Source organism: Macaca fascicularis, chromosome 6 (genome assembly GCF_037993035.2).
Source record: "Macaca fascicularis isolate 582-1 chromosome 6, T2T-MFA8v1.1".
NCBI lineage: Eukaryota > Metazoa > Chordata > Mammalia > Primates > Cercopithecidae > Macaca > Macaca fascicularis.
The window spans coordinates 111,417,712-111,430,321 of NC_088380.1; the positions used below are offsets into that span (position 1 = coordinate 111,417,712).

General features: G+C 34.6%; 1 long non-coding RNA gene across 1 annotated transcript in view; it reads right to left on the bottom strand.

Annotated features, from left to right (window-relative positions):
• The window catches only part of LOC135971135 (uncharacterized), a 105,384-nt gene that overhangs the window by 89,355 nt on the left and 3,419 nt on the right, over positions 1 to 12,610 (bottom strand). The window lies entirely within an intron of this gene.

Consider the following 12,610-nt stretch of genomic DNA (forward strand, 5'->3'; position numbering starts at 1 on the left):
CATTGGCTAGAAAAATACAAATATTTCCTTGGAGGTGTTTTGCGCTTAAGATTTTGAAGTCCTTTAAGTGTTATCCAGCAGGTTACAGGGACTTAAAGATATGATGTTGCCTTCATCTAAGTCCTGTGAGAGGACAGTTAGGGTAGAAAAAGAAAGTGTGTTTCCTGAAAAATACAGCAGTTTGAGAGAATACAGAGAGAAGAAAATTAATCTGTGCATAGCCAAGGTAATTTCCATATGCTCTGGATGGAAAAAGTAAAGAAATGCTTTACATTTTGGACCCTAGGTGTCCTACGAAGATGTCAGCTACTAAGAGGAATTATGCTACTGGTGTGTACTTACTCAGTGCCTCTTCCCAGACCTGATAGACATAGTTAAAAATTTATATTATATTGGACATAACAGCAGCCAACTTGGCCCCTTTTTCCCAAATTGACAACTAGGAAATATGAGATATTCTCAATCTTTGGAAAGTCATCTTTCTGGATTTGGGGGGATTTTAGGGCAGCATTCAAGTTACAGTTTTGTATTATTCCCTTACCTTTTCTCTCTAACTGGTGCAGTCCCAGAATAAAGCTTAAGGAAGCACAAATAAGTGGCCAAGTAGCGAACCCTAACAGATACTCTTCACTCCTTTCAATTACGCTTTCAATCTCTTTTAGTGTCAGGGAAACTTAGTGAATTATCAAGAAAGACACCTAGCCAGATACTTCCCCGTGCCCCTCTGGAGTCAGGGTATGCTTCTATATAAGACAGTCATAAACAAAATTTCGACAAGCAACTAGGAATGAAAAATAAAAACAATTTATTATTCTGGAGAAAAACCAATACAATCCTAGTTATTCTATCATTTTCCCAAATAGCCTGACTTAAGATTGCTAAATTAAAGGAAACTACTTTGGGTTCTTAATATTTTGCTTTTGTTGTGTATACTGATTAAGTTGACTAAACATTTTCCCATAAAGTTTGGTATGTGCAGACACAGCCTGAGTTTATATTGCCTTTAGTGATATCATGCCATTTAAAGACTGTCTATTCCTTCTATATATTGCTAGTAATACGTATGCATAAAGAGACATCCAGTCGAAGTCTCTTCTCCAAGCCTTTCAATTATCTTACTCTTCTGGAACTTTTTTTGGTCCTTATGTCCAATGCTGCCTTCAGATTAATTCCCTGCCCTCCCACCAGTACAGACACAATTTAAAAAGTGAATCATCCTCCATCTGTGATATAAAATAATACACTTATCTAAATCTGTCTTTCAAGTAGCAGCAGCAGCCCTAGCAACACAAACTCCAAGAACATATCCTGGATTAGAATAGATAGCAGCAAGCAGAACCCAGACTATCCTGAGACTTTTATTATTACAAAATTATCTGTAATGGATGACAATTAGCAGATATTTTAATAATGGGACTATCCTGAAGTATAAGCAATGCTGGCAAGAACTCAGTATTTCAGGATGTCTAGCAGAGAAGCAAGAATATTAATTATGATTGATGTTACAGTCATTTGCCTTTTACTGTGTGCCAAGTACTAAGCTAAATACATTCTATAGATCATCACATTTATTTTTAAGTAAAAATCAAAATAAAAACCGATGGTTGGCATTATTATATCAATTTTACGTATGTGGAAACTGAGGCTTATGAAAATCAACTAACCCAGATTAAATCTTACAGCTACTGAGTAAAAAATTGAAATAATTTTTAACTCTGACTCCTCAGTCTCTCGTTACGCTTAGTAAGTATGGTAAATATCACTTCCTTTCTCAGAATACATCCTGTTTACCACTCTTATGACCTTTCAATGTTTTAGGAGGAATTAAAATCACATCAAACTCCAGGGATGGGCACTGATCTACCTAATTTGATGAGTATACACTCATCTATGTTTGTTTCCTAATCCTGTATAACCTACGTCTCCAAAGTTTAGTGGCTTAAAACAATAACCAGTTTGTTTTCTCTTATGATTCTGTGGGTTGACTACATTCAGTGGAATTCTGGCACGGCTAGGTATCTCTCTCCCTCTTTCTCTCCCTCCATGTAGCTCCAGGGCCTCCCTTCTTTTCTTGCCTTTCCATGTGATAACTTCTCGAAGCCTTTCCAGCAGGATCAACAGATTTCTGATATGGTAGTTTGCAGACTGCAAACAGTCAAAAGAGGCAAAAAGAGGAAAATGTCAAGCCTTGTGAAGCACGGCTCACAGGTGACTTGGGGTCATCATTCAAGAGTAGCTATCTCACCAGCCATCCCTTGGCTATAGTAATTGGTTGAGGGAAGACATGAAGCTTTAGTTGCCTAAAGAGGATCAAATCTCCAAAATATTTGATAATTTGGCAAAAAAGTTTTCTATTGCTAGTTATACATAAGACAGAATGTAGCTCTAGTATCGTCCAGTAATCACCCTGTTACCTTGAGAAGAGCCATCTTAGTATAAAAATAACAACATGGGAAGGTAGAGAAAAGGCCTGGAAAGCAAACAGGTCCTTGGTGTCAATGTTTTACTAAGTCTAGGTTTACATCTGAACTTGTCAGTTGCAGGAATTCATACATTTCTTTATTTTTGAAGTCATTTAAAGGGAAGCTTCCTATGGCCTGAAGCAATAGCCATAATAAGACACAATAATTTATACAATGTTTTAAAAATATTAAACTCCAAAATTAAAAGCATTTGAGAAAACTTTTTGTACAATATATAACCTAATTCAGTGAAACAAAAATGGTCTTTAAAAAAATACAAATGGTTTATGCAAGGGACAGATCATGTAAAGTTTATTTTATTAAATGGAAATATCTACATAGATAACTTCATTGGAGCTTCCGGGGAAATAAACATTATTGGAACTGAAACAACTCCAGTGAATGTACTTTGTAACAAGCCACTTTTTTGTCAATTAATAGATAATCCTGAAAAGTATATGAAATATATGGCCTTTACATATAAAGCAGACTGATTAAACTGGATTATAATTAAACAATCTAAATCTAAACACCAATACCACATTTGAAATGCAAGGGTGTGATTTGATAAGGCAACAGAATCCATGTCAAATCATACCATTATGATTAATCCTATTGCGGTACAGGTTGCTATTCTACCCTATCCTCAGAGGAGAAAACAGGGATTTCCTTCAAGATACATTGTATATAAAAAGAACAATAGCCTCCCATGTCCATTGTAAGCATGTACAAATTCTACTTACAGTGGTTAGAAACTGTAAATTTTAACTCCTCTCATTTACTAGAGATTTTCTCTTTTCTTTTTTCAAAAATATCTGGAGGAAAACAATGTTGTTTATTTTTATTTTATTTACAGCTTGTATATATGTGTCTTTTTGAAAACGTTCCCTTAAAGGACACATTTCTAGTCTTGCTTGAATTTAAATGTAGAATAGTACAATATGCATTGCTACCTTAAGATTATAGGCAATAAGGTTCATACTCAAAATATACTTGCAGAATATCCTCAAGCAGATAATTATTTTTTGATCAAATTAAGCACTTACCATGTTCTAAGCTTGAACCTATGCAAGGATCTAGGAATACAGTGATGAACAAAGTAGACATGGTTCTTGTCCTCATTATCATACCATCCAGGGAAAAAGACACACACGAAGCAATTAATTATATTAATAAACATAAAATTGCAATCCATAGTAAGTTACATAAATCTAAGTTAAAGGAAGTTATGAGAGTATAACAGGATGATATCATTTAGCTCAAGGAAGATTAGAGAAACATTTTTTGACAATGGTTCATATAAGCTGAAAATGGAATGATCAGTGTGATTTAACCAGACAAATAATTATGATAAGACTATACTATGTCTAGGGGACAAAAATAATTAAATATAAGAAAGATTCAAAAGAAAGCTGGTATGGCAATGGTTATTTGATGAGAGCAGTGTGGCTCAAATTGAGGTTGTAGAAGTAGGCAATAAATAGTTCATACAGGACACTGAAGTTCAACTTCAGAATTATGGAATTTCTTATATATGTAATATAAAATTATTTTTAATTTAAGAAGACATTGTGCTTGCCTCAGCAGCACATATACTAAAATTTAAGTAGAAACTAAATTTGCATTATGTAAAGATTACCATTTTTGGTTGTGTTATGAAGAATATATTAGATGGGGACAAAGAAGGGTCAGAAGGTCAATTTAGAAGCTCAATAGAGAAAAGATGACAGTGGATGAAGCTTGAATTTTGTGGTAATGGAGATGAAGAGGATGGGATGAATCAAGAAGCATTTTGGAGGAATTTCAAGACCAAGGCTTTGATTTCATTAGCTGAGTGGTTGAAAGTTTAGTTTAGTGGGCTATGGCATACAAAAGAAAACACTGCTTTGGGGAGGGAAACATAGTAAAAAAAACAGTTTGCCATATAAAAATACAAGATCTGTGAAAATCCTAAGTATCAATATCAAATAGCTACTTGTCTATATGAACCAGGGCTTAGAAGAAAGGTCTGTGATCAAGGTACAATTTTAGTACGTGAATAACATGTAATCACTCAAGTGGATGTGGCTACCCAAGCAAGAACTTAAAGCAGGAGTCAGCAAACTTTTTAGTTCTATAAATGTATATACTGTAAATATTTTAAATTATGTGGGGCATGTATTCTCTATTGCAATGACCAAATGCTGTCTCTCTGGTGTGAAAGTGGCCAGAGACAATAGTAAGAAAATGTGTGTAGCTTTGTTCCCTCAAAACTTTATTTACAAAAACAGGCCACAGGCCTGTTTTGGCCTGTGGGCTATAGTTTTCTGGCTTTTGTTTTAAAGCACTGAAATAACCACAGAAATTGTTAGAGAGAGAGAAAAAGGAAAAAAGAAATACCAATGCCTGGGACCCATGTCCATAGAATGTTAGTTATTTTGTCTGAGTTACCAAATGGACGTTGGTCTGGAATACCAATTGAAGGCTACAGTGTCTCAAACTGTCAATGATATTTTTCATAGAGTTAGAAAACACTCTTCTAAAGTTCATACAGAACCAAAAAAAAAAAAAAAAAAAAAAAAGTCCAAAGAGCCGAGGAAATCCTAAGCAAAAAGAACAAAGCCAGAAGCATCACATTACCCAACTTCAAAGTATACTAAAACGCTACAGTAACCAAACTGTCATGATACTGGTACAAAAACAGATACATAGACCAATAAAACAGAATAAAGAGTCCAGAAATAATGTCGTACACCTACAACTATCTGGTCTTTGATAAAATTTATAGCAATCGATGAGGAAAGGATTCCCTTTTCAATAAATGGTGCTGGGATAATGGGCTAGCCATATGCAGAAGATTGAAACTGGATGCCTTATTATACCCTCTATAAAAATCAAGTCAATATGGATTAAAGACTTACAAGAAAAACCTAAAATTATAAAAGCTTTGGAAGATAACCAATGAAATACCATTCTGGACATAGGCCCTGGCAAAGATTTCATGATGAAGACTCCAATAGCAATTGCAACAAAAATAAAAATTGACAATGGAATCTAATTAAACTAAAGAGCTTCTGCACAGCAAAATAAACTATCAACAGAGTAAACAGACAGCCTACATAATGGGAGAAAATATTTGCAAACCATGCATCTGACAAAAGTCTAATATTCAGAATCTATACGAATTTAACTAATTCAGCAACTAAAAATCAAAGAAACCCACTAAAAATGGGCAAAAGACACAAATAGACACTTCTCAAAAGAAGAAATACATATGGCTAACAAGCATATGAAAAAATGCCTAACATTGCTAATTACCAGAGAAAAGCAAATCTAAACCACAATGAGATACCATCTGAGTCAGAATGACTATTATTAAAAAGTCAAAAAATAACACGCTGGAGAGGTTGTGGGGAAAAGAGGACACTTATACATTGCTGGTGGGAATGTAAACTAGTTCAACCACTTGTGGAAAGCAGTTTGGCGGTTTCTCAAATAACTCAAAGCAGAATTACCATTTGACCCAGCAATTCCATTATTAGGTATATACCCAAAGGAATATAAATCATTCTCTTACAAAGACATATGCATGCATATGCTCATTGTAGCACTATTGACAATAGCAAAAACATGGAAAAAACCTAGATGCCCATCAATGGTAATTCAAGAAATACATATACACTATGTAATACTTAGCCATAAAGAACAAGATCATGTCCCTTGCAGCAAAAGTGATGGCACTGGAGGCCATTATCCTAAACAAACTAACAACACAGGAACTGATTTAAAAAAATACTGCATGTTCTCATTTATAAGTGGGAACTAAACTTTGAGTACATATGAACACAAAGAAGGGAACAATAGACACCAGGGCCTAAATGAAGGTGTAAATTGTGAGGAGGGTGAGGATCAAAAAACTACCTATCAGGTACCAGCCATACTTATTACCTCAGTAATGAAACAATCTGTACACCAATGACACCCTACGACACCCTACGACATGCACTTTACCTATACAACAAACCTGCACGTGTACCCCTGAAAATAAAAAAATTCATAATTAAAAAATAAAACTTCATAGATAATTCTAACGTGCAGCCAACTTAGAACCACTGATTTAGAATGAAAACAGAAAAAGCCTAAGAAGAAACCTTGGAGAATTCCACTACGTTAAGATCAGATAGATACTGTTGACAAATTAAAAGAGACAAGAAAATGTAGCAAAAGAGGATGAAAGAAAATTAAGACTTTAAGTTATGTGAAAACTAAAATGCCTCAAGAAGGAAGGAAGGCAATAATAATAATAGCACTATTAAGAGCTAACACACATTTAATATGTGCTTTATTATATGTATTTTACTTACATTAACTTACATAATGCTTATGAGTAACCTTTTAAGCAGGAATTTTTATCTCCATTTTAAAAAATAGTTGGTTAAACTGAAACACGAGCAGATTGAGTAACTTGCCAAAGATCACGAAGCATGAATGACAGACCTGGAATTTATATCCAGAAGATCTAGCTTTGGAGCACTGATGTTTGCTCATATGTATTAGGAATTTAAAAAACAAAAAGATTATCCATTGTTTATAGAAAAATGAATGCCAAGAATATTTTCAAAAACATTAGTTTCAGTGATAGGAAACAGAAAGCCAAGGAAGTGTGGACAAGCTAAGGGAAAATCAGGACGATGAAAGTAGTATGCTAGAAAATTCTTGTAAGAAGTTTGATTGGTAAATGGAATACAGAAATGTGTATATTTATGTCAAGCTTATAAAAAGTGTGTGTGTTTGTAATCTAAGGTAAAAATATACAGATGTTTGTTATTGAACTCCTGCCACTATATTCAAATTTTGAAGGAATCTAATAGGAAAATGTGGAGACTCTCTTGGCGAAAGAACATTTTGGAAGGTGGGAGAAGATGAGATTCAGAAGAAAAATGAGAAAATTATCCTTGACCAAAAGAATATTTCATTTTTTGTTACAAGATTAAATACGAGTATGGATATAGATGCAAGCTGGTATTTAGGCTTCTTTGTAGAAAAATTGATTTATTCTCATCTGAGAGCTATTTTTCCTGCAACTTAACTATACAAGACCATATTCTGAGAGAAAGTGTGTTTATGAGAGTGAAAGATTAGAGTTGAGTAAAATTGCAAAGGTATGAAATAACCACTGCAAACATTGGAGAGTAAACTTAGTTGAAAAAGTGATAATATTGCTCAGCATTACTAAGTGTGCATTTGAGATGTTTGATCATGAATTCTGAGCCTTATCAGTTAGGCAATGGGAGTTATCTTCATGGAATAGCACAGCTATTCTGCTAACGGCCAGGAAAGATGTGTTTGCCTTGATCCAGAGCTGGGATTTTGCCGGAATTTTGCCAGGATTGTGTTTTGGAAAGACTAGAGTACTTTCGCAAATCTCAGGTAATGACATGAGCTATATCACCAAAAACCTATGAAAATTAGAAGTTGCAGATTTCTATCATGTCTTTAAAATCTCCCTCCCACATAGTCCTTACTGAATTTTCCATACTTCTTAACCACAGCTTTATCATTCATGAAACTCTTTAAGAATCTGTACTATTAATTGTTTAACATGCTACATTCTACCAATAATTAAGAAAGAAATCTTAAAAATAATTTCAATTTTGATAACTAGAGACAACAGATACTATAGTTTTAATATTTAAATTTCTCAGAATTAATCTAAAATAACTTTTAAAACTTATAAAAAAATTCTCACTAAATTTTAAAATCTTCTTTTAGTATCCAAGAAAACTTGCAGGTATCAAATTAACCCCCAAAACTTCCATATTATTTCATTTCTGAAATGTCTAAAGAATAAGAGATCACAAGTATTACACAAGGAACATATGTTAGTATATTTCCTAATTAATACTATCTTAAATAAAACTAGGAGAAAAATAAGACAAAATAATTCATTCAATAGTTTATCTAAGGTGGATTATTTGTTTTTAAAAACCCTTTGACATTTTCTTCGATATCAATAACTTGATAATAAATATGAAAAAATCTCCTAGTTTTATTGATTTTTTCCCCCGAGAGAAATGGAGCATAGAATATAATTATAAATGTCAAAATGTTTCTTAATTCCTACTTAAGTCTTGTCATTATTTAAGCTATACTTTCAATATTCTATTTGTGGGAATTTGTATAACTTACAACCAGAAAATGATTCATTCTTTTGCTTTCTCCATAGGCTCTTGCAGGAAGCTAGCAATACAGATGTAGAACATTGATTCTACAATGTACAGGGGAAAGGAGAGGAGAAACAAAAAGAAAGAAAAGAGGAGGGGATGGGAAAGGAGAAGAAGAAAAAGGAGAGAAGGGGAAGGGGAAAAGACAGCATAGTAATGCTTAAGAGATATTCCAATAGGAAGGTTATAGTGAAAGACATGACTTTTTAAAATGACTTTCCTCTTCAAAAACTGGCCAAGCTAATGATCTCTTTTCTCTTCTCCCTCCTCCATGCCCCATGAAGTAAAATGTCTTGAACATTACCAAGAAGCCCATCCAGCTGTAAAACTGGATGGAACTGCATGAATACAAATATGACCAGATTACAAATATTATCCCCAAAAGAGAAGTTTATTAAATGTCCAAAATAGGAGCAGTCATTGGGTTCATAGTTCTGAGTATAGAATAATGACTCTTATGTTAATTAAGTCACTGAACATTTTTATGGGATAGGGTTGCTCTTCCCATTCTCAAACCTCATGGATTTTATATGAGCTGGCAAAGATAACTCAAAATAAAATATAGTGCTGATCTTTAATATGGATATTATGTGTATGTCTGACAATCTGACACAAAACAAACAATTGCAAATACTTTTGATAAAGAACTTGACTTCACACAGATACTGTTATATCTTAAACATCCATTTCCATAGTCTGGAGAAAAGATGAAAGAAAACTTTCTTACTGATTTATTTTGGATCATTAGTTGCCTTAATTCCATATTTACATTTAAAATAAATTTAAATTGTGATTCTTGATTTATTTGTATGTGATACATCCTTTACTTGAGGTAATAGAAGATAATAAATCTTCCAAGGTTAGCTTTATCTCACTTTCAAGGGTTTTGAGAATGTTTTAAAACGCTGCTTCACTTGAAAAACCATCTGCTAAATGTCTAACATATGTATGCCAAGGAAAATACTAGACACTAGTTAAATAAAATAGTTTAATGGGAGAGAAAAATAAATATACTAATATTTTAGCATAATGATTGCTGAGATAGGATAAGCCCTGCATGTTATGAGGATACATATGAGTACACTTAATCTAGCTGTCAGGATTATGGAAAGCTTCCGGGAGAAATTTGAAGAACTGAAAGCACTCTAACAAGGCTGGAGCAGGAGTTTTCAGTTGGGAGTTGGGGTTTTCAGGTGGGGATCAAGGTGTTGAGGTATCAAGTTTGAAAGTTAGAGGGGGCTGGTCTATGAATGGCTTGTTTGTAACAGTAAGGAGTTTGTAATTCTTTCTGAATACCGTTGGAACCACTGAAAGATTTTTGGCAGGGAAAAGTAGTGTCAAAATTTGTATTTTAGATAGATTTATACATCAGTTCTTTAGACTATATTTTGAAGACCTGAGATTGGAAGGTAGTCAATCATGGAATTATGCAGCTTTGGTATATCAAGATACAAAAATAAAAATCCCCAAAGCCAACCAACCAACCAAACAAAACAAAAATAAACAACCCAAAAACTCACAAAACAGTAGAAACAATGTATCTCAATGACCAATTGAAGGTGTAGGGTAAAGGATGGGGAGCAAAGGATGGCACTTGGGTTGCTGGTTTGGACAACTGACAGTGGTACCAGTAACCAAATGTATAATGCATGCATGAGGAGCAGTGCATTTGGCGGAAGGCTTTTGAAAGGTGTATATTTGTTATTTTGATTCTTTCTCTCCTTTCTTTCTTTCTTTCTTTCTTTCTTTCTTTCTTTCTTTCTTTCTTTCTTTCTTTCTTTCTTTCTTTCTTCTTTCTTTCTTTCTTTCTTTCTTTCTTTCTTTCTTTCTTTTTCTTTTCTTTTCTTTTCTTCTTTTCTTTTCTTTTCTTTTCTTTTTTCTTTTCTTTCTTCTTTTTCTTTTTGAGACGGAGTCTTGATCTATCACCCAGGCTGGAGTTCAGTGGCATGATCTCGGCTTACTGCAACCTCTCTCTCCCAGGTTCAAGTGATTCTTCTGCCTCAGCCTCCTGAGTAACTGGGACTACAGGCGTGCATCACCATGCCAGGCTAATTTTTGTATTTTTAGTAGAGATGGGGTTTCACCATATTGACCAGGCTGGTATCGAATTCCTGACCTTGTGATCTGCCCGCCTTGGCCTCCCAAAGTGCTGGGATTAGAGGCGTGAGCCACTGCGCCTGGCCTATTTTGACTGTTTCTTATCTGTTCTAAGTATAGTTAATTTAAGTGGAATGTAATGCCTTGACTGGACATGTGGTCTTTGCAAGCTACTCTAACAAGACTATGATGATGCTTTGGGTCTTCAGGTATTAATGTGAACTCAGGCCCTGAGCTCAATGGTCCTTATAATGTCTGAGTCTGTTCTCCTCTTTCTCCAGTGTACAAGCAGTTGAGTAAGTGGGTATATGCTCATTTTAAAAATAATTAGACAAATCATGATGGCAGATTCTTGCCACAGTGTTGCAGAGCCCTTCTCATTTAGGACATGACAGTATCTTTGGACCTGTGGATTGAGCAAAAAAAAAAAAAAAAAAAAAAAAAAAACCTGACTTTTCATTGTAGTAACTCCCATAAACCTCCTGTTTTCTTTCCCAAAATTATCATTTTATTGCTGTCAATGTTAATAGATACCCTTGTTGGCTGCCTCTAGGGATACCATAGTTTATTAACCATCTTCACAAGTTCCACTGGCTGCTACTCCAATTTTGCAGGTCATTATGTTAATTGAATTAAAGACTACTGACTTCTGACTGTTGAGGTTCTGTTACTCCAGGATCAGATTATTCATCTGGATATTAATGAGCCATCTCTATGACCACTTCCCCTGCCATCAACACTGGCCTGCAAAGGAGATCTATCAGTGAATTTCTTAGTAAACCTGGTGATCATCTCACCCGTGTATTCTTAAAGGTTTCAGTTAAAAATGTGTGTTCTGGCCCCTCTGATAGGAATAACCTTTGGGTGAGACCACGCACCTCACATAATATATAAATTTCTTCATTCTCACTTTCTGCAGCTTTCTATTCCTACCTTTACCATCTGTCAAAGCAACTCACACATTTCCACATTGTTAATTAAAGGCCATATCATATTTCTCATATTTAACAGTCATACCAACAATGACTTTGCCACATTCACTAAGAAATAATAGCATGTCCTGAGAAAGTACCCCCCAAGTCAATAATTTCTTGCTTAGCCTATCTTATATTTAGTTTTCTGAATGAAGAATTCTCATAACACATTCCCACAGTACTTCTCCGTCTCCTGCTAGTAAATGCCAGCTAATTATTGTAACTCGTTCAATCTATAGACTCTCTGTTTTCTTGCTAGATCTGGACTTCTTAAGTAGGTTATGTTGAGATATTTACCTAGCCTGAGTAGCCAGGAACAGTGGTGAGGATAGTTCCTGAGGGGGAAGAGACCTATGGAGTTACATAAATAATAGTTCTGCAGCATCTTCTCTCTTGGAAAATGTGTTAACTCTTAATGGGGAATGACAGGCCACTTCTGTCACCCTAGAAGTTTTAATGAGAATAGCAGAGCCAACATCCTCATTCATCCAAATTTCTTCATGTCATGCTTTGGAGTTCCACACTTTTCATCATATAGAACTCACCTTTGTGAAAGAGAGAAGAAAACACAGAAAGAAAACATTGGAATGCAGTACAGTTCTAAGATTTTTGTCAAGGTTCAAGTGGAATCCTCAAACCAAAGCGAGGCATCAAAAGAGTCACACATCTTGCAAGAAAATACCTGCCTAAATATTCATGCCATCCTCAATAATTTCTCAGTAATCATTATCGAAATCATGACCTCACACAAACATGATGATATATTTCAGAATACAGTATCTGGGGCAACATCTGGGACAGCAGAGCATCTGTGTCATGGTAAGTTTGACTGAAACGAAGTTTTGCAGCAGCAAAAACAACACCAACAAACAAT